The following is a 21,391-nucleotide window of genomic DNA, read 5'->3' on the forward strand; positions in this document are numbered from 1 at the left end:
AGGTATTCTCTGTTAGGCAGCATTTGCCTCACACGTTCTAGTTCTTGGGGGACCGCTCTCCAGGTAGTGTGGATCCTGGTGTAGTGGGAGAAGGCCCTTCTGACGTAGGAATTGACGATGGAATTTTTATACGAGTCAGGACATTTTCCCACTACGTTAAGCTTTCGTGTTGACGGATATGACGTACTCGACAGGCCTTTTTTCTCTGATCGGCATCTGTCTTCTCAGAGAATCAAACCTCAAATATATATATATATATATATATATATATATATATATATATATATATATATATATATATATATATATATATATATATTTATAAAAAATATTATACCATCATACTGTTAAATTAAGTAGATGTAATCGTACGAACATTTGCGTACTCATTATCTTCCGAAAATCGGTTTTCTTCGATATGGGATGAATTAAGAGGTAAATAAAACAACAGCCGCTGCCATATTCATCTTTTATGTTGTCCCATGGTGCCTGAATCCACAGATGGTCACAAGGCGCGTGAATGCACACAGCATCCGACAATCTCCGATGATTCACGCAATGTTCAAACCCACTATTTTCAATGTCACAGGAGAAAGACAAGCGCTGAGCCAAAGATGGAATCCTTTGCAGAAAAACTTTCAGAATATTTGCTCGTTCATATACCTGCACAATCAGGTGGTCAGGGGTGCAGCAACCCTTCCTTACTTACAATGCAACCCTCAATTCTGTCTTGCATGCAGTCTGGCGCTTCCTGTTCCGGCCTTTTTTCAACCCTACCTAGCCTGTACTTTGTCGAACTCCGACTCCTCACTCCTTGTGCTTCTGACGTATATTCTTTAACAGCCTCTTCTATAACAAACCACCTTCAAAATACTCCAGCCTATTTTTTGACCTATGCTTAGCCATATTTCTACATTTCTCACTCTTTCGAATCTCCTTACTCCATTAGAGGAATTTATTTCTGGTGATAGAAATTCATTTCTCGCTATAATGTGGTTCGGATTCCACAACAAGCTGTAGGTTCCGTTGCTAGGTAACCAATTGGTTCTTAGCCATGTAAAATAAGTCTAATCCTTCGGGCCAGCCCTAAGAGAGCTGTTAATCAGCTCAGTGGTCTGGTTAAACTAAGATATACTGAACTTTGGACACTGAACACACCGGGCCAAAAGAAAATGTAAATGGCGAACTATTCCATATCTTTTGAGCAAAAATGCTTTCATTCCATAATCATCCGTTACATCAAAACCCTCCATTCTTCTTCCAGCCTTAATAACATTTAGTGCTTTTATCTTTCCGGCTCACGCTTACCCTCTTTACCTTAGCTTTGTTATTAATCACTTTCTGTCTTCTTTGATCACAAAGCTTTCACCATTTCTCAATAATATCTACAACTTCTCTCTACTCTCCCCTATCAATAATATATTAACTGCAAACATAAGCCGACCGGACTTCATTCCCGACACATATCTCATCTCCGACTTTCGTCATCATTCCATCCATTAACATTTTAAACTTTAATTAAAACATGAAACTCTCTTAGCTCATACTTGACTTCACTTCGAACAAGTCACCCTGTGCTTCATTTTCATCGATCTCATAACAATTATCTCCTGTCTCATATTCGTCCCCAACATCCTCTAAATAGCATTTTTATCTGTCACGTTATAAACGTTCTTCAGGCGAACATATGATATGTGCAGGATTTCCCATGAACACGCGCATGCATACATACATACATATGTTAGGAACAATCGTTTGTCGATTGTTCCATGGGTTGTTGCCTCCTTTGTTTTGCTTGTTTTTCTTGCTGGCGAGCTGTCGTCTGGTGAATGGCGTCATCGCCAGTCTAAATGGGTAGGTATCCGTACCTGCGAGTCAGGTTCTAGCAGCAGAGTTTCTTGATCGGCTCTGTCATGGTCGTCGTAACTGGAGGAGGACGTTACGTTTCTTGGAGGACGAGATGGTTGCCGTGTCGGCTCTGTCGTGGTCGTCGGTACTGGAGGAGGACGTCAGTACGTTTCTTGGAGGACGAGATGGTTGCCGTGCCGGCTCTGTCGTGGTCGTCGGTACTGGAGGAGGACGTCAGCACTGCATGAGGACATGATGGTTGTCGTTTCGACTCTGTCGGAGTTGTCCTGCAGTGTTCCTTTGAGCTGCCAGTTTATGTATTTAGTTCTGCTGCCTGGGTATTATTTATATTTTTGAATGGCTTATTAATTTGCTTTTGTAATATTGTGTTGGTCACTTGTTTGTGCTGCTAATGTTTGTGTTTTTGATTCATTTGTTTTACTGACCAGTTAATTGTTGCTGCTCCTTTAAGTGATTAATTCACTTGTTATAATGTTCACTTAATTTATTCTAAATTGAACCAATTGACTCGGTGAATATGTACTGTAAATAATTTATTGTAAATAAATTAATTTTAAGGTAACTTTTTCGTTTTGTTCTGCTCCTCCCTCCTTTGTTTGTCACCTCTCGTCAGTCATTACAGCCCAATTGCTTATTTTAAAGAACCTGTCGATCTCGAAAAGCGAGATCGTAACACATACATACATTTATATGCATGTATATACATACATTTATATGCATGTATATATAAATACATCTATAATATACGAGATATATATATATTATATATAATCGCCATGCAGCTTTTGTTCATTCCTATACAACTCGTGTTGTACTGATCAAAATTTGTCTGAACTACTTAAGTTACATGTTTTCTATTTAAACTTGTTACAACAAGAGCTGGTTGTATTTGCAATTTGAGGTTATTTCCCTTTTTGTGTATTGTTGGTGAGGCAGAGGTGATTCTCGGCTTACCTGTTTCAGTTACTGATTATCAACTTTACTGTTTTTGAACGTCCGTGACGTCTTTCTTCATATAACAACACATTTACTGTTTTTTGATAGACTACTTATTTGAACTCTTTAGGAAATCTAAAAAGAATTCATTTGTACTATAACGATCTGCATAGGTACTCTTCGACTTCTTTTACCATATACATAAGCAGTGCTAAGACATATGACTCTCTCAAAAATGAGTGAAAAATGGAAGCACTTGTTTCTCTAACTCACCCAACGATTTCAATAATGTTGTGGAGTCATAAAATCCCCTACTTACTACAATTCTCCCAAAATAATGGTTACAGATTAAGTTACTTTCGTCTATTTTTTGCCTCTATGACATCGCCTAGTCATGTCATAATATTCGGCCAATGATTATGTAAGAATATAAGGAAAAGTTATGGTTCTGTAACGCTAAAGGTTATGAAATAGTTTTTGGCCTCTAGCCCCACGATGTTAGTTTGTGATGTCATAATCACATTATGGTTAGATAATGAACTATTCTAACCTAACGTGACACATGCAACGAATTAGTCTCTTGAATGTAGGGTTATAAACTCTGTCTTAAAGTTCTCTTTTATTACAGGTTATGAAGTAATTTAATTCACTCTGTCGTCATTTTGTGACATCATAATCGTAAGATAATAGCCATTAAATTTTTTACCGAGTCCACTGAGCGCAGCTAACAATTATCATTACTCGACAGCTCATGACTCACATTAAAGACTAGAGTAGATCACATCTGACCTACATCAGTTTTCCAGTGAGCGGGTCATATTGTAAACTTCTAACTTCACATTTCTAACTTAAACCTTCTAACTTCATATTTCTAACTTACACCTTCTAACTACTAACTTCAGGGCCATAAAATAAGTTGATATACCTTTCCTAGGATGCCAATGAGTGACACCAAAATCACTTGATAATGATATCATGAAGTTTTTATAAGTGCGTTCCACCACAAGCAACATATCTCATTTTCCTGTGTGTGCTCATAAAACTTCTCAACTAATGCGTTAGTAACTAAGTAAATTTTTGTTCTCCTTCACTCTTTAATGACCTCCATGTGAGGCCTCCTGATCGATAGCTTACTACTCGCATGAAACAATTAGCTTTCTATTGTGCTGTTATAAGAGCCACTGCGACTTCTGGTTCTCTTCCATCTAGGATCACACGTCCATTGACTTTCTGCTTATTATTGATTCTTAGTAAGCATGATTCGTCCATATTAGCTCCAGACCTCCAGTTCTGTTTATGTATAATCAAAGAGTTAAAATTTTACAGATTTTTAACATGCTATTAATTAAAACCTACAAAAAATTAAAAATGAAAAAAAACCGGATTCTGAAGTTATCGGAATTAACCTACCGTGCTGAAAGATATAAATGCAAGATAAAAATAATTTATTTTATATTAATAGCGCTGCTCTGCCACGCCATTTTGAAAATTTTGAAAACTGTTTATATTGTTAACAATATATATATATATATATATATATATATATATATATATATATATATATATATATATATACACACACACATATATATATATATATATATATATATATACACACACATATACATATATATATGTGTGTGTGTGTGTGTGTGTAAAATGGGGTGAATCACACAAAGTGTGAGGGGTGCTGTGGAAGTTTTACTGCACAGAAACTCATCCACAATTCAACAGTCAAAGTCCGACTGTATCCGAGACCGTTGAGTTGATTTTTCTCTGGAGCCATCCCTGTTTAAGTAATATATATATATATATATATATATATATATATATATATATATATATATATATGTGTGTATGTGTGTGTGTGTGTGTCTTTTATATCTACTCTTAATAAAATCTCAACCATTTGTAAATTTCCACAGGAGAGACCCACAGCTTTAGAACACACAGACGCATGCACACACAAACACACACACAAAGAAGCTTGCCGAGTACACAATGTACACTTGAGGTACACGTCTCCAAGGTTCAGCAAGACGAAGCAGATTTCAAGTCTCCGTTTTGCCCCACGTGACCTTGGGTCCAGATTTCGCAAATAAGTGAGCGCTACTCGATGATCATAATGATTATGGGTACGGTTGCTGGCCACATTCCCGTAACGATATTTGATAATATTAGTGATGATCATGATTGATGTATCGTTAATGATGCCAAATTGATGATTATGATGGCAACAATGGTCATGATGATAATAAACGGTTTAGTTATGAAAGTACCAGTTTATAATGATGACATATCCTGATAGCCATGACGGTATAATGATGATGATTAAAACTGACTATTACGACAGCGATGATGAAGACAGGGGTAGAGATGATGGGATGAATGGTGGTAGTAGTGATGATAGTGCTACGTACAGTAGTGAAGTTAAGTATTCCTTAGTTTCACCACACCACTGAGCTGATTAACAGCTCTCCTAAGGCTGGCACGACGGATTACATTTATTTTACGTGGCTAAGAACCAACTGGTTACCTAGCAACGGGACCTACAACTTATTATGGAATCCGAACCACATTATAACGAGAAATGAATTTCTATCACCAGAAATAAATTTCTGTAATTCTTCATTGGCCGGTCGGAGAATCGAACGCGGGCCCAGCGGAGTGCTAGCCGAGAACGATACCAACCCGTCCAATGAGGAACTCTGTACAGTAGTGAAGATAAAAAGGGGGACTGTAACTGTGATGATAATCACGACAATGATGAAATCGTTTTAATTACTACTTTGGCAAATAACGAACAAAACACTCACTGCTTTCATGACGAAGATATAAACACGTCGAATAAGCCAAATTAAGGTCGTTCTTGAGAGAGAGAGAGAGAGAGAGAGAGAGAGAGAGAGAGAGAGAGAGAGAATCGGGGTGGGAGGGGGGCAGGCGGTGGCAGGCCATTAGGCCTTCAGGCTAAGTAAAAATATCCTGTACCCAGAGATATACTTTGCGCTCGGACGTAAACGAAACCAGATTAAGTCATGATATTCATTTTTTTCTGCCAGAAAAAAAGGGAAGCGTTTTATTTTGTTGAAGACGCCACTTAACTCCTTTCATCCTCAGAACAGACCTCGACAACGCTAATCGTTTTCGTAAGCTATTAACACGAAGAGGGAACGAGAAAATTCGCCCCGATATCGGACTGGAAGACTAAAAAAATAGCTTTACTTTGAGCAATTTTCTCTACGGTGGCAAAATACCTATATACCTTAATCTCGGGTGTGACTTAGGCGAATGGGTCCTACCGTAATTTACGAGCACCGCAACCCCTCGAAAAATCTCAGTTTGCGTGATAAGCTGTTTTGAGGCAGGTGATACCGCGCTTTTTTTACCCTCTACTCAGGATAAGCCATGTCAGTTCTAAGCTGACAGCGCGGTGAGATTCTTTATAAGTACATAAATTCAAATGGTTGTATTTCGCAAATGCCCGCCAAGGCTAACCTTCCTTAACATTAGCAACTTGAAGCGACCAAGAGTGTGCACAAGAACCCTATATTTAGTAATTACGGAAACATTTTTTTAAGCAAACATAAATATTATATATTCTTTCAGTTACCAGTCCAGTGTAGAGAATCACCAACTATCTTATAATATAAGTTGTGAACAACAGCGCTACTGCACAACGACTTGAAGACGTTTAAATGCGATGCCTCGTAGGTGTTTAACTAAAAAAAAACATTGCACATAAAACGACAGTACTTACCTGATTGAAGTTATATATGTGTCATCTACATTAGACTGCTTTCCTTTCATCATCGCATGACAATAGCACGCAGAAAACATGAATGACTGCTTGTGCTCGAGAATCATTTCGGATAAGACTACTATTTCATTCTAGGTTAAGAGTTACGACTCTTAAAATTGCTAAGATAATGAAAAGTAGGATAATGCGAAGCACCTATCATACATAGTACTCATGTTATCTAATAACATAATAGATAATAGCAGGTGTCGAAACATCCATCTCCTGTCTGCTAGCCCTTCGACTTATCCCAAAATAAAGAATTCCCAAAGTTAATTATCATAACACTCTACGGCATTTATATATCTAACAGGCACCAATGAGTTCAAAAATTGTCATCATGGATACTACTACAACTTAATTTCACAAAGATGAGAACACAAATACTTACCCACTTTTCCTCTCTCTCTCTCTCTCTCTCTCTCTCTCTCTCTCTCTCTCTCTCTCTCTCTCTCTCTCTCTCTCTCTCTCTCTCCCCAATAGGCAACAAGCACAGGGACAGAAACAAATGGATACGAGTGTTGAAAACTAGATGGCATTTTGATTGATCTATAATCACAACACTTCAGTCATGCAAATCAGGACCAGATGAAGAGGACCGCTGCGGAGGGGTTGAATTAAACAAAATGAGGGTGGCATTGTCGGGGTCGTGCCGATGGTGTCGTCGGGCACTCGGTCTGCTTTCGCACCGTACGGGCACTGAAGAACAGAGTTATTTTCGGCTGAGACGTGTCCCGTTTTAGCTACTTAAACATTTTCTTGATATGGCGCTACGGCTGCGTCAGTGCCTACGCTCACTTTTGTCCAACGAACCGCTGGGGAATTTTAATGATGCAGTTCGTAGACCCCTGAGAATGATGAGTGATGCCTCTGCTGAAACTTCCATACTTGTACAGGTTTTCAGGTTTATCCTTCCTTCTCTTCCTCTTACCGGGGTCTTCATCGGGTTCATGAGCTGAGTCCTCAGTTAGATGACTTTTACTTTCATCAGCCACCATACAGTCAAATCATTTGTCTCCTACCTGCTTTGTTTGATCAAGATTTGGCTGCAGGATTCTTTACAGGATTTTTAAAGATCCCAAAATGATTTATACCTTCTGACCAGATATTTTTTCCAGCATGCATTAACAGTTTTAGTCATCAATTTTACAGAACATTAAGCAATGGGCAATTTTAGATCTTACAAGAATTGCTGGTATATTTTTCCATTGTTTCATATGGCGCAGCCCAATGAGGTTTCCTGCACCTTTGCGAACAAGGGGTTTGACTGCCAAATTAAACCTGGGTACAATGCTGGCTCTGAGATTTAGGCTTACTGTTGGGGTTAAATACACAATGTTCGTGTCACGGTAATGAATCTGAGCAGTGTTGGAAGGTGTAGTCCATTATTCAGATATAAGAGTACTCTAAATGAAAGCTCTTCGCTTCACAGGTATTTTCTGATCTCTTACAAAAAGGCCTTTTAGAACTACCTAAAAAAGTGTACTAGTTGTTCAACACTGTCTTATCAAACATCCTGAGCACTAACAACCGGAATTTTATACCCACCCCTCTAAAGATAGTTCGATGATAAGTTTTTTAAACAACACCAATAAAAAAAACCGTACTTGCACGAAGTTGAAATGAATGACTGTCCTCGCTGGACTTCTCATGCTTACTAATGAAGTCCGTGCCTGGACGGCATCTTTTTTTTTTTTAAAGTACGTTGTTTTAAACACAACTGATACCTGATCTGGTACATACCCTACCTATGATGTTAAAATATTCAGAGAAAGCCTTCTCTGCCACACTGTCTACTCAGCTGCTCGCTAAATAATTATCTTTCATTTCATTTCATTTATTTATTAAGAATTACCACCTGAAATGTTCACTCCATCATTTATGCGTATCTGAGTATGCTAGTTACCTTATAACTACTATCTATCGTTTCGAAGGAAAGTAAAGGCTATATAACGTTCACATGAAGCCGTTTTTAAACTTCCTCATATAACGAAACGTAAATTCATTCGAACAGAACACGAAGCTCTTTGCACTTGCAAATATTATCTTCATGAATTTATGAACAATTTCTGCTTTCTCAGGGTCTTCTTCCGGTTTTCAGGAACGCTTTCACTTACCGAAGGAAACAGAACTGTTTCAGGGATAAAATACCTGTCAAGGACCCTATAAACAAGATATGAGGTTAAGTGTGAGCTCTTCTGACGCATGCATCTACAAAGTGAACGATTGATGGTTTTGCCACTCAACCTCGCATGCCATGTCAAGCAACTAGTTGTTATTTATCCATTTTATTTTCTGTATGTCGTCTCAGTTTATTGCTTCTCTTTTGTCAACACAGTTAAGTACATACTGTGCTATTTTTATTGTCAATTTCAGACCTTTCATAACTGTCATAAAAACAATCCCTTGTAGTGCTTTCTTTTGGGACTCATAAAAGACACGACCACAATCGCGTATTCAGCCAAGATAATAGCGCTTAAGGAATTCATATCTTTCTTAGTTTTCCTCATTCTTTTTTTTTATTCTTTCCAGTATAGAATATGTCGTACAATGTATTTACTATATATTTAGCAAAAGTTTACTTTGTTTCCGGGACTCGAACCCTTGTTGGCGCGGCAATGGAATGATTTACCTCGATGACTCGGCAATGGAATGATTTAGGAATTTGTTTGACGATTTATAGCGACCGAGCGAATTCGCAAGCAAATAAATTTATATATCCGTTGAAAAAAGTACAGCTACAACATTAAGCAACGCTGGATCTGGCCAGTACTTGAAGGGGTAACCCTCTAAAATCGCTGACCGCTTTCGGCACATATGCCTTTTGAAAAAAAGTTAAGTATACCTTAGTTTAACCAGACCACTGAGCTGATTAACAGCTCTCCTAGGGCTGGCCCGAAGGATTAGATTTATTTTACGTGGCTAAGAACCAATTGGTTACCTAGCAACGGGACCTACAGCTTATTGTGGGATCCGAACCACATTATGACGAGAAATGAATTTCTATCACCAGAAATAAATCCCTCTAATTCTTCCTTAGCCGGTAGGAGAGTCGAACGCTGGGCCAACAGCGTGCTAGGCGACATACGAGGGGAATGCTAGGGGCTTGCAACCTCATCCTGAGAATATCTGGAGAGGACTGGAAGGATGGCAACTCTAGAACCACCCGTAAAGGCGTTTAGTGAAAAAAATACACATATCCTCACAATCTAGTGTCTATGAAGTACGTTCCAATTCCGAGAGGGCGAGAGTTCAAATCACCGAAAAGGACGGAGAAATTTCAACGCACCTGGTTAAAAAGCCACTGTATCTCCGTTGACCTGTCTGAAGTCAATTGTACCCAGTTGTTTATAAAGCAGCTTCAAATATATCAATCTGACTGCGACGCATTTTTCGTCGTGTCTTGTATATAATAGAATATAGACCCACCTGTATTGTCCACGAACTAGTGTACTTGTTCAGTTCAAAATGACAGCAATATATCAGTAATTCTATAACAGGATTGCCAGAAGAAATTTATTACGTATGTTATGTCGCACTGTATATTTCTTGAAATTGTAGAAGAGTTATACGTGGCGTCAATTACACCCAGAAAATTCAATATATGGATGCACATTAAATTTTGTGTGGAAAGATTTTGCAGGTTTCCTCAAGAAGAGTACAAAATGAAGGGCGCTACACAACAACAACAACTACAACAACAACAACAGCAACCCTCTGACTGCCAAATAGTATACCAAAGTGTATTAAACGTCTCATGGCATCACATTCTGTGTAGACTACGTACTATATATATATATATATATATATATATATATATATATATATATATATATATATATATATATATATATATATATATATATAATATATATATATATATATATATATATATATATATAGATGATATAGATATATATATAGATATATGCATATATACATATATACATATATATACACATACACATACATATATATATCTACATGTGTATATATATATACATATGTATTGCATCTACCTGGAATAAGCACAATCATTCCCAACCTGCTCCCATTTATCCTCGGGGCCTATAATCTGGACTCCGTCACCTCTTCGGTTTTAAGCCTCTCTTAATCTCTCCCAATTTTTCCCCTCTTTTCTCTTAGGCCTAACCTTTACAAACGGCTCAGGGATGCCAGGCCTCTCTACCGTCAAATTATCACTAAGAACCGGAAAGATGAATGTATCTGGTAAACAGAAAATCACAGTCATTATTATTATTATTATTATTATTATTATTATTATTATTATTATTATTATTATTATTATTATTATTATTAATCAAAATAACTACAGATTCATATATAGTGACGCAAAAAGGACATCAACTCGTTGACCAAGTTTACGCAGAAAAAAAATGTCCATCTGTGAAATAAAAAAAAAAAAACCGAAGGCATGAGGACACATAACATGTGAGTAATTTACAGAAAAGCACTAGAAGGAGTTAAGCGATAATATAGCCCGCATAACGCCCTTAAGCATCAGATAACCTTCGCATAACGCTCTCTGAGGGTCAAGAGTCGCTGAGGGAACTGGGTCTAATAAGAAAGTGAATAACCACAACAAGAAATGAGGAAAGGAGAGATACGTTCTTGGGGTAAAGGTTAACATTACAATCAATACGTGACAAGTTTAAGAAAGAAAGGGAGTCATTGTAAAAATTCATGACTGACATATGGCTGGAAAGATTGTCCAATAAACTTACTTCCCACCGCCACCAACTGCCTTCATAAAAAATACAAAAAACCGTAAAACGCTGACATCTTACAAATCAATTTCCCATCTACAGATGATACTTCTGACATCGCTCCTATATCCTCAAAGGGCACAAGAGCGAAAAACATCCAGCTACTGTCGTACGGAAGATACTACAATCCTCATACATGCAAATTAGTCAAGCATCTGATTTTCCATCTCCTAATAAGCATAAACAAACCCACAACATTTTTTAGTTTTCTAGTCATGGACTGATTTCTCACCTGTCAAACGAAAGTTTATCAATTGGGATCTCTCTCTCTCTCTCTCTCTCTCTCTCTCTCTCTCTCTCTCTCTCTCTCTCTCTCAACATTAAGAGCGAGTGTACTAGTTCTGCTAACAGACAAAGGCAATTGATCCACTGTACCAATCTTTCTCGAGCACATAAATATTGCAACTGAGGAGCTGAGAAACCTTGGGTAGTAAAAGCATTTCAGAAGAGGTGGTTATCAAAGCCATCATTTGACATTCAAGTGACAAGCAAAATATCCTAAGACGTATGAACCCACAAAACTCATGCGCTGCCTCTTGGTGTTCAGAAAAAGAACTTTTTAGGGGGGCCAGTGCCAAGGTAAATCGGTTTAAATGATTAAGACAATATGACATTGTAATTTACCCCAGAACTAGTTTCGCAAGTCCTGCCTTCTGATTCCCTTGCTTCACATGTTAATTACGGGGGCGGGGGCGGGGGGGCGGGGGCGGGGGCCGGGGAGAAATCCTCTCTCTCTCTTTTCTATGAAGAAAAAATCATTTGAATAACCGGAAAATTTTTTTTGTCAAACTTGAAGCAAATATATCTTTTGTAACGTTTTATAAAAAAAATAACCTAAATAAATCTGAATAACTTTCGCATCTAAAGCTTAAGAAAAACTCCGATTTAGAGAGATTCCATTATTATTATTCACTGAAGTGAACATAAAACAGTCTTTACTCTTCTTACTACCTTTGCTAATAAGCTTCCTTAATGACCCTCTTCGATCTGCACGCTCGTATATTTGCATGCCTCATAAACTGCCTTTGCAAGAATATCCTTGTTGGCATTTGTGAAGAAAATCTGGCTTCAGTCTGCCTCTCAGCAACAACTTTTCAGACAGCTATGAAGGAAAAGGCTTCAACCTGCCTCTTGAAAAACGCTTTGTTGTCACTGGAGGCTGTATACTTAATTTCATTCGCAGCATTCTTCGCTCAATTTGATTTGCCTAGGTAATACTGTACTTGATGATTCTGAGGATTTCTCAATGCTTGGTGCTATCCTCAACTCCAGACTTTCTTTTTAATAGCATTTAAAAACATATATCTAACGATACCAGAAAATAAGGTATTGACTGTAAGGCTCCTATATCTGCAAAGATGATATCAATGCTAAATGATTCAGATTTTTTGTTCTAATAATCATTATTGCAATAAAGGTCCACTGGTTAGGACTCAACAACCTTCCGAATATTCAACTTTATGACAAGATTTTTCGAAGAGGTGGTTTCCTTAGTCCCAAAAAGTATTAATATTTAGACCTCCTCCAAAACATATATCTATACTGGCTACTCACTTTGCGCAGTATTATTTTCCTAATTCATTTTTCGGTACCATAAGTGTTTCATTCCGTCTACTGCACAAATGTGGAATGGTCCACCATACAGTACAGTACTGGTTATCTGATTTGGAACTGTTGTGTTTACAAATATGTATATATATATATATATATATATATATATATATATATATATATATATATATATATATATATATATATATATGCATATGCATATATATACACACATATATATGTGTGTACTGTATGTGTATGTATAATTATATATACGAGTATATATATATATGTATATATATATATATATATATATATATATATATATATATATATATATATATATATATATATATATATGTATATATATATATATATATATATATATATATATATATATATATATATATATATATATATATTATATCTTGATTTATATTATGTTTTCTTTCTGTTTTCTTTCGTTTGCACAACTCTATTTTGGGAAAACTTTCTTTACAAATTTGTGTCCTTGCAAGCTTTCTCCACATGAATAATATTAACGATTATAACTTTTCCGCTCTCTTCCAACTCGTTGTTCTTCATATTCTTTCAGTAACGGGTAATGATATACTTTTCTCACGTGTGTCAGTGAATTACAGGGACTGCAACGCAGTGTCTGGTCCGACCTGCATGTAATTGCTTGGTAGTTTTGTTCCCGGCAGTGGAAGCCCTAAATTTTACTCTGGGTCACGTGTCTAGCTTCCTGAAATAAGGCATGACCATCACTTGGTCCGGTTTTCTTCTAAAAACCTGATATGACTGGCGAATCCCCACCCTGCATGTCTGATCTTTGAACGCATGTGTCTACAAAACGTATGTCAATATGTACCTCATATCAACTGTGAGATGTCTGATCATATTATTGTGGTTTTCACTTCTCTTCTCTTTACATGACTGAGAGATTCAGTTTTATCGTTTCATCAAATCTTTTAAGGTGCTTTCAGCCAAAGAGGTAAAGCCTATACAGTGACTCATTTAACGAGTCATCGCATGGCCTTCCACAGTTCCCGATTGTGAAGTCTTTGGTTTGAGCCTGCACTCTGGCACATTTTTCGTTTTTATCACTTATTTTCTGTAGTTTATTGTTTAGTGGTTAGTCATCAACTAAATATATTTTAATTCTCTCTTAAACTTATTTAAACTAGCAGCGTCACACAATTTTTTTTATATATTCTACTCGACTCTACTCTACGGGAACTTGTTGGTCAAGTACATAAGAATAAATGAAATCTTTACGAACAACAATAACAATACAGACTGTCCTTTTGTAAGCTGGGATCAAGACACAAAAGAAGTGGTACTGGGGTACACCGGTCACGTACCATCTGCAGATGAATCACCTGAAATCGCCCCGCTGTAACACCCATGGAAACGCGTAATCTTGATTGGCCATTTCAAGCACGCAACAGGAAACCAAGCAAAACCTTACTGGCATCTCTACGGCTCATTTTTTGAGACATTAAACAAAGCAGAGCAGGGACTCGGGTGTATTTCTCTGTCTTGAAAAAGGGGAGAGTTTTATTGTTAAAATGCCATTTTCCTTCCAAGCACCGCAAGCGAGAGGTATTCGATTTAATATGATTCATTAGTTCTCCATTGGTGTGGTGGGTAGAGCTTAAGGCTTGCGCGCTGTTGGCCCAGCGTTCGACTCTCCGACCGGCTAAGGAAGAATTAGAGGAATTTTTTTCTGGTGATAGAAATTCATTTCTCGTCATAATGTGGTTCGGATCCCACAATAAGCTGTAGGTCCCGTTGCTAGGTAACCAGTTGGTTCTTAGCCACGTAAAATAAATCTAATCCTTCGGGTCATCCCTAGGAGAGCTGTTAACCAGCTCAGTGGTCTGGTTAAACTAAGATATACTTAACTTAATATGATTCATTTAGGCTTACCCAACGTCATGTCTACTGTGAGGTTTATTTGAAAGTTATGCTTAACTATGAAGAGGTCATATCTAAAACCTTTCTGACGATCAACACAGGAATTATCATTATCATTTTTCTTCACTACAGAAAGAAGTGCTGCTTTAAACCATTTACATATGATAAAAATAACCTCAGATAAGGATTACGAAATAATTTTATTATGTCAATGACTTCCGGTCAGACTGCCGGATGTTGCTATTTCAATTCAAGCATATCCCCACACAGACTCAGTAAAGAGTACGCACAGAGTCAGTGAAGGGTACGTACAGAGCCAGTAAAATGTACGCAGTCGGTAAAAAGTCAGTGTAGGGTATGCACAGCAAAGGTACGCACAGTCAGTAAATGGTATGCACAGAGCCAATAAGGGTACGCAAAGTCAAAAAGGGTACGCAGAGTCACTATAGGGTACGCACAGAGCCAGTAAATGGTACGCATAGTCAGTAAAAAAATTTAAGTATATCTTAGTTTAATCCAGACCACTGAGCTGGTTAACAGCTCTCCTACGGGCTGGCCAACGAAGGATTAGTGGAACTTATTTTTACGTGAAATTAATTTCTATCAAGAACCAACTGGTTACCTAGCAACGGGACTACAGCTTAACATTCAAAGAAGAATCCGAACACAGAGTCATTGCACAGAGTCAGCAAACGAGAAATGAATTTCAGTATCAGTCTGCAAGAAATAATGGGTACCCTCAGTAAAGGGTTACTTCATTGGCGGCTCGGAGAGTCGAATGCTGTATGGACAACAGTGTGCCAGTCGAAAGTACAGTCACTAACACCCTTCAAAGAAGAATGCACTAGTCAGTAAAGGTACACAGAGTCAGTAAAGGGCATGCACAGTCAGTAAAGGGTACGCACAGATTCAGTAAAGGGATACGCACAAAACCAGCAATGGGTACCCAGTCAGTAAAGGGTGCACACAAAGTCAGTGAAGAGTACGTACAGTCAGTAAAGGGCATGGACGGAGCCAATAAAAGAGTGCACAGGGTCAGTTAAGGGTACACAGAGTCATGAAGGGGTAGCACAGAGCCTGTAAAGGGTGTGCACAGATCCAGTAAAAGGTACGCACAGTCAGTAAAGGATGCACACAGAGCCAGTAAAGGGTACACACAGGGTCAGTAAACGGTACACAGAGTCAGTACAGGGTACGCGCAGAATCAGTAAAAGGTATGTTTTCTGGGCGGAGGCAGAAGCTACCTTAACCTTAACCAACCAACCAATTTAATCAGTAGAAGGTGCTACAGGTAACTTATACTAATCAACGATTAAGTGCAATATCTATAGCACAGGTATGTCAGCTAAGTGAATTCTGACCTAAGACCAAAAAGCAAGGTGTAAGATATGTCAATACATTGTAAAATATTCAAAACTACTTTTTTAAAGGTCAAGCGTACATGACTAACGTTGCCAAGACTATTATTATTATTATTATTATTATTATTATTATTATTATTATTATTATTATTATTATTATTATTATTATTCAGAACGTATTATTACTTTTATGAGCAAACCTAAAAGATGATTAATTTGGAAAGTAAGCTTTTACTGAAGCGAGGGCTTATATGTGATGAATGGAAAACATATAGATAATAAATAAAGACAAAAAAAGTTAAAAATTAACTCAAAAGCGCAACGTCTCTCCAACTCAAGGATTAAAAAAAACCTTCAGCAATACTTGCGTGACGAAAATCAAAGACCCCGGCTACTGGGCAGTATCAGGTCGTGGCACTCAAACAGAATGTACACACTGCCGTTCTGTACTGGCACTGAAGGAGACGAACCCGTCTTTTGGTGGATAAGAGCTCATAATTCTACATCAGGCCTCGCGTCCCTTTCGAAACCGTGTCACATTTAGTGGTCGCCTTTGGGCAAGGGCCTGTACTGGCTTAATCTAAACCAACCAATCATGGAGATGGTTGTAGGGGGCGGGGTTAAGTTTCCGGCGCAAGATGACCTAACAGGATACTTTTAGGCAATGGAATAAATCCAAATTCTCACTGTTGAGAAAAAGGAAATCCTGTAATGCAAGCAATATTGGCAAACATAAAAGCACCCAAAGTTTGGTAAGGCCCAGTATCTTAACAACGGTAGCAAAAACGATCTGAAGATTTCTCATTAGCATATCATCTCCTAAGATACATTAAGCATTAACATGATCACTTCCACAGGAACAAAACGCGCTAAAATCGTCACCTCCGTTCGTAAAATAAGCCTTAACAATACCTAGTTGTTTTGGCAGAATATCCGACATTTTTATCAAAAGCCGTGAAATAAAGAAGCTTAAGTTCGAAGGTGACATTGAGTATCCCCAAAATATTATTCAGAATCATGTGCAGAGCGATGCATGCAAAAGTAATCATGGAGTGTGAGATTGGCTAATCAAAACAGCCAAGAGACGGTAGTGTGGTTAACTTTTGTCAATTACAGAAAAATATATGTATAACTTCAGTCGACATATGCTGTGTGCGATAATTCACAATTACGTTCATCCTTGGTATTCAGATCTTCCCCAGATAACATCATTTACCATGTAGCACTAAATATAAAGTTAACTCTGGCAATGTTGCCTTTTCTTCAGGAAGTTTAATACTACTGAGTTTTCTAGAAGTTTTATTCCAGTTTCATTCAAACTATGAAATGATTTTCATAATCCTGTCACTGACGCGTTGGAACTACAGAAGTTCAAACTTCGTGCTGACAAGAGTCTCACTAGATAAAGTTTATCTGTCAAATTCATTTTATTTTCTTATTATTTTAAACTTCCTACCGACGTGAATCTCACTAAATGAGGTTAACTTGTCAAATTCATTTTATTTTCTTATTTATTTTATCTATTGTTATTGACCTAACTGTTTTTTGTTTTCTTTCATGGCTTATTCTTTACATTTCAATTTCATTTATCTGTACTGGAATGTTTTCCCTTTTGGGGCCTGTGGGCTTGTAGCATTTTACTTTTCCAGTTAAAGTTATATAGCATACCTTGTACTGTAATGGTAAATAATAATAAAAAGAAATGTATGAAACTACACCAGTATATTCAGATTCATAACAAAACTTTTTCCATGTGAAAAGTTTAGCTAAGACGAGAGATTATGTTCACACCTTTAATAAACACAGGAAATTTCATTCGTCCCTTGAATAAAGTTGACATCCCATTTATCAAGATTTTAGGGTTTGAAAAAGAAAAGATTAATTAGGGATTTTGAACCAGATTATGTCTGTGATGGATTTACTTTTGTTTATCATCAGGGAATTGTCAGAAGACTACAAAGAATATGCATTCATTACACTTTCTACTCCACACACCCACTCTCTCTCTCTCTCTCTCTCTCTCTCTCTCTCTCTCTCTCTCTCTCTCTAAGTCTTATCTATCGCGTGGTTATCCTACTGTTATTATTTTCCGTTCACTTTTATTATATGAAACTTGTTTGTAAGAAGCAGGAAAGTTTGTTACTGCTGTGGTCAAGCTTCCTTTGGTAAACTATAAACGCCTCTCGATATTGCATCATAAACTAATATATGTAGCATTGGGTGAAAAAATGGACAAAGTTCAATTTTCACATTCAGTGGATAAATCTTTCTCTCTCTCTCTCTCTCTCTCTCTCTCTCTCTCTCTCCTCTCTCTCTCTCTCTCTCCTCTCCATATACAGTATACTGTACATAAAAAGAGGGGGAATACATGAGAAAACATGTGCGCCGTCCATATAGCTCGCATTCGCCAGGTCCAAGGGTGGTGTATCGTTTGTTGCTACCTAATTAATAAATAAATATATATATATATATATATATATATATATATATATATATATATATATATATATATATATATAATATGTTATATAAGATGTATATACATATATATATATATATATATATATATATATATATATATATACAACATAAATAAAGATAAAATCCACGAAGGAAACGGAAACACTGGCGTGCTGAAAGGCCTCGCAGCACTCCAGTGTTTCCCTTTCCTTCGTGGATTTTGTCTTTATTTATATATGCATCACGTTCCACATTTTCGTGATTCAGTTATACATATATATAATATACATTATATAAGGTGTATATACATATATATATCTATATATATATGTATATATACATATATGTATATATATATATATATAATTTGCATGCCATGAATAGCAGAATCCTTAAAATGCAAAGCAATATTTCATGGTGTTTGTACATTACGAATATTCATATGATAAACAGACACGCACCACCGACTTCTTAAAAAGAGACAAACAGTCACAAAACATGATGGAAACCCAAGAACTGGCCACCTTGGAGACGCCTATTACAAAATGGACAAATACAGTCATACTACAATCATGCATTTCAGTCTGCAATCCTAGTTCATCATAAATGCTGCAATGTTTTATTTAAAAATGTATCCTTTTCCGGTTTCGAAATCTGACCGTTGATGAATACTTTTGTCTCAGTCACGTAAAGCGTTGACGCATTAAGGATCACTTGAATTAATAACGGCATATGAAGTTTTTTTAACAACCTTATTTCGTAGTTTGTTTGATCTTATTCTTTTACTTTGTTGTTTCTCTCTTGTAGTTTTTTTTTTTTTTTTTTTTTTTTTTTTTTTGAAGTACTATTTGGGTACCGTGCTGCTTTCCTTATTGGGGCGTATGGGCCTGTACCAGTCTGCGTTTCAACTGGAGTTACAGTTTGGCTAATAATAATAATAATAATAATAATAATAATAATAATAATAATAATAATAATAAAAGACCGGATCAAACCATGGAGCAATCTGTTGACAATATATGATAATGAATTACGCAGATTATGAAATCATCGGCTGAAAGCTATTTAAAGACATGTGGCAAACTTAGAGAGACTTTGCTTCTTATTAATTTGTAACACAATATGATATGTATACTCATACTGCCGTATAATTATAGCGTCAGTCATCTGCAGAATCAGAATACAACTAAATGTATTTTTATAGATATAAATAACTTTTTTCACTGGATCGAGTTTCAGTAGAGTGGAGAAATTCTAATGTGATGATTAAATTCAGCATAAAATGACAATACTAAAAAAAAATACTAAAAAACGCGACTTCACATTCCTAGTCAATTTCTTCAGTGTGTTTTGTATTTAATAAGTCATGGATGTCCATCGTGACCGCCCATCATTTAGCAGTGCCCTGACAGAAGGGTAGGACAAAGGGTAGGTCATAATGCCAGCGGAAATGGAAGTTTCACTTCTCTAAGGAGGGCAGGCTATAAGAACTATGGAAAACAAGAGAAACATGGAACGCACGAAAACAAAATAAAAGTCCTCCGAAAAGTGTCAAGTCATACGTAAACAGAACAAAGTCTTCCAAAAAGGGAGTCAAGCCTTACGAAAACAGAATAGTCTTCCGTAAAGAGAGTTAAGTCCTTACGAAAACAGAATAGTCTTCCGTAAAGAGAGTTAAGTCCTTACGAAAACAGAATAGTCTTCCGTAAAGAGAGTTAAGTCCTTACGAAAACAGAATAGTCTTCCGTAAAGAGAGTTAAGTCCTTACGAAAACAGACTAGTCTTCCGAAAAGAGAGTTAAGTCCTTACGAAAACAGAATAGTCTTCCGTAAAGAGAGTAAAGTCCTTACGAAAACAGAATAAAGTCTTCCGAAAAGAGAGTAAAGTCCTTACGAAAACAGAATAGTCTTCCGTAAAGAGAGTAAAGTCCTTACGAAAACAGAATAGTCTTCCCGTAAAGAGAGTTAAGTCCTTACGAAAAAACAGACTAGTCTTCCGAAAAGAACAGAAAACAGAAAGTCTTCCGTAAAGAGAGTAAAGTCCATACGAAAACAGAATAAAGTCTTCCGAAAGAGAGTAAAGTCCTTACGAAAACAGAATAGAGAGTAAAGTACGAAAACAGAATAGTCTTCCGAAAAGAGAGTTAAGTCCTTACGAAAACAGAATAGTCTTCCGAAAAGAGAGTTAAGTCCTTACGAAAACAGAATAGTCTTCCGAAAAGAGAGTAAAGTCCTTACGAAAACAGAATAAAGTCTTCCGAAAAGAGAGTAAAGTCCTTACGAAAACAGAACAAAGTCTTCCGAAAAGAGAGTAAAGTCCTTACGAAAACAGAATAAAGTCTTCCGTAAAGAGAGTAAAGTCCTTACGAAAACAGAATAAAATCCTCCGAAAAGAGAGTTAAGTCCTTACGAAAACAGAATAAAGTCTTCCGAAAAGTGAGTTAAGTCCTTACGAAAACAGACTAGTCTTTCGGAAAGAGAGTAAAGTCCTTACGAAAACAGAATAAAGTCTTCCGAAAGGAGAGTAAAGTCCTTACGAAAACAGAATAAAGTCTTCCGAAAGGAGAGTAAAGTCCGTACGAAAACAGAATAAAGTCTTCCGAAAAGAGAGTTAAGTCCTTACGAAAACAGAATAAAGTCTTCCGAAAAGAGAGTAAAGTCCTTACGAAAACAGAATAAAGTCTTCCGAAAAGAGAGTTAAGTCCTTACGAA

The 21,391-nt window shown here is 36.9% G+C and overlaps 1 protein-coding gene across 2 annotated transcripts in view; it reads right to left on the reverse strand.

The window, feature by feature from the left end:
• bwa (alkaline ceramidase) overlaps window positions 1-21,391 on the reverse strand; it is a 131,309-nt gene that overhangs the window by 67,748 nt on the left and 42,170 nt on the right. The window contains exon 3 of one of the 2 annotated variants that reach the window (XR_010855248.1): window positions 3,507-4,095. The exons of the other annotated variant lie outside the window; for it this stretch is intronic. The gene's annotated coding sequence lies outside the window, so the exon portion shown is untranslated. Of the gene's footprint in view, window positions 1-3,506; window positions 4,096-21,391 lie in introns of those variants that run through there. 2 annotated transcript variants of the gene reach the window in all.

Source organism: Macrobrachium rosenbergii, chromosome 14 (assembly GCF_040412425.1).
Source record: "Macrobrachium rosenbergii isolate ZJJX-2024 chromosome 14, ASM4041242v1, whole genome shotgun sequence".
In the NCBI taxonomy this organism is placed as follows: Eukaryota; Metazoa; Arthropoda; class Malacostraca; order Decapoda; family Palaemonidae; genus Macrobrachium; species Macrobrachium rosenbergii.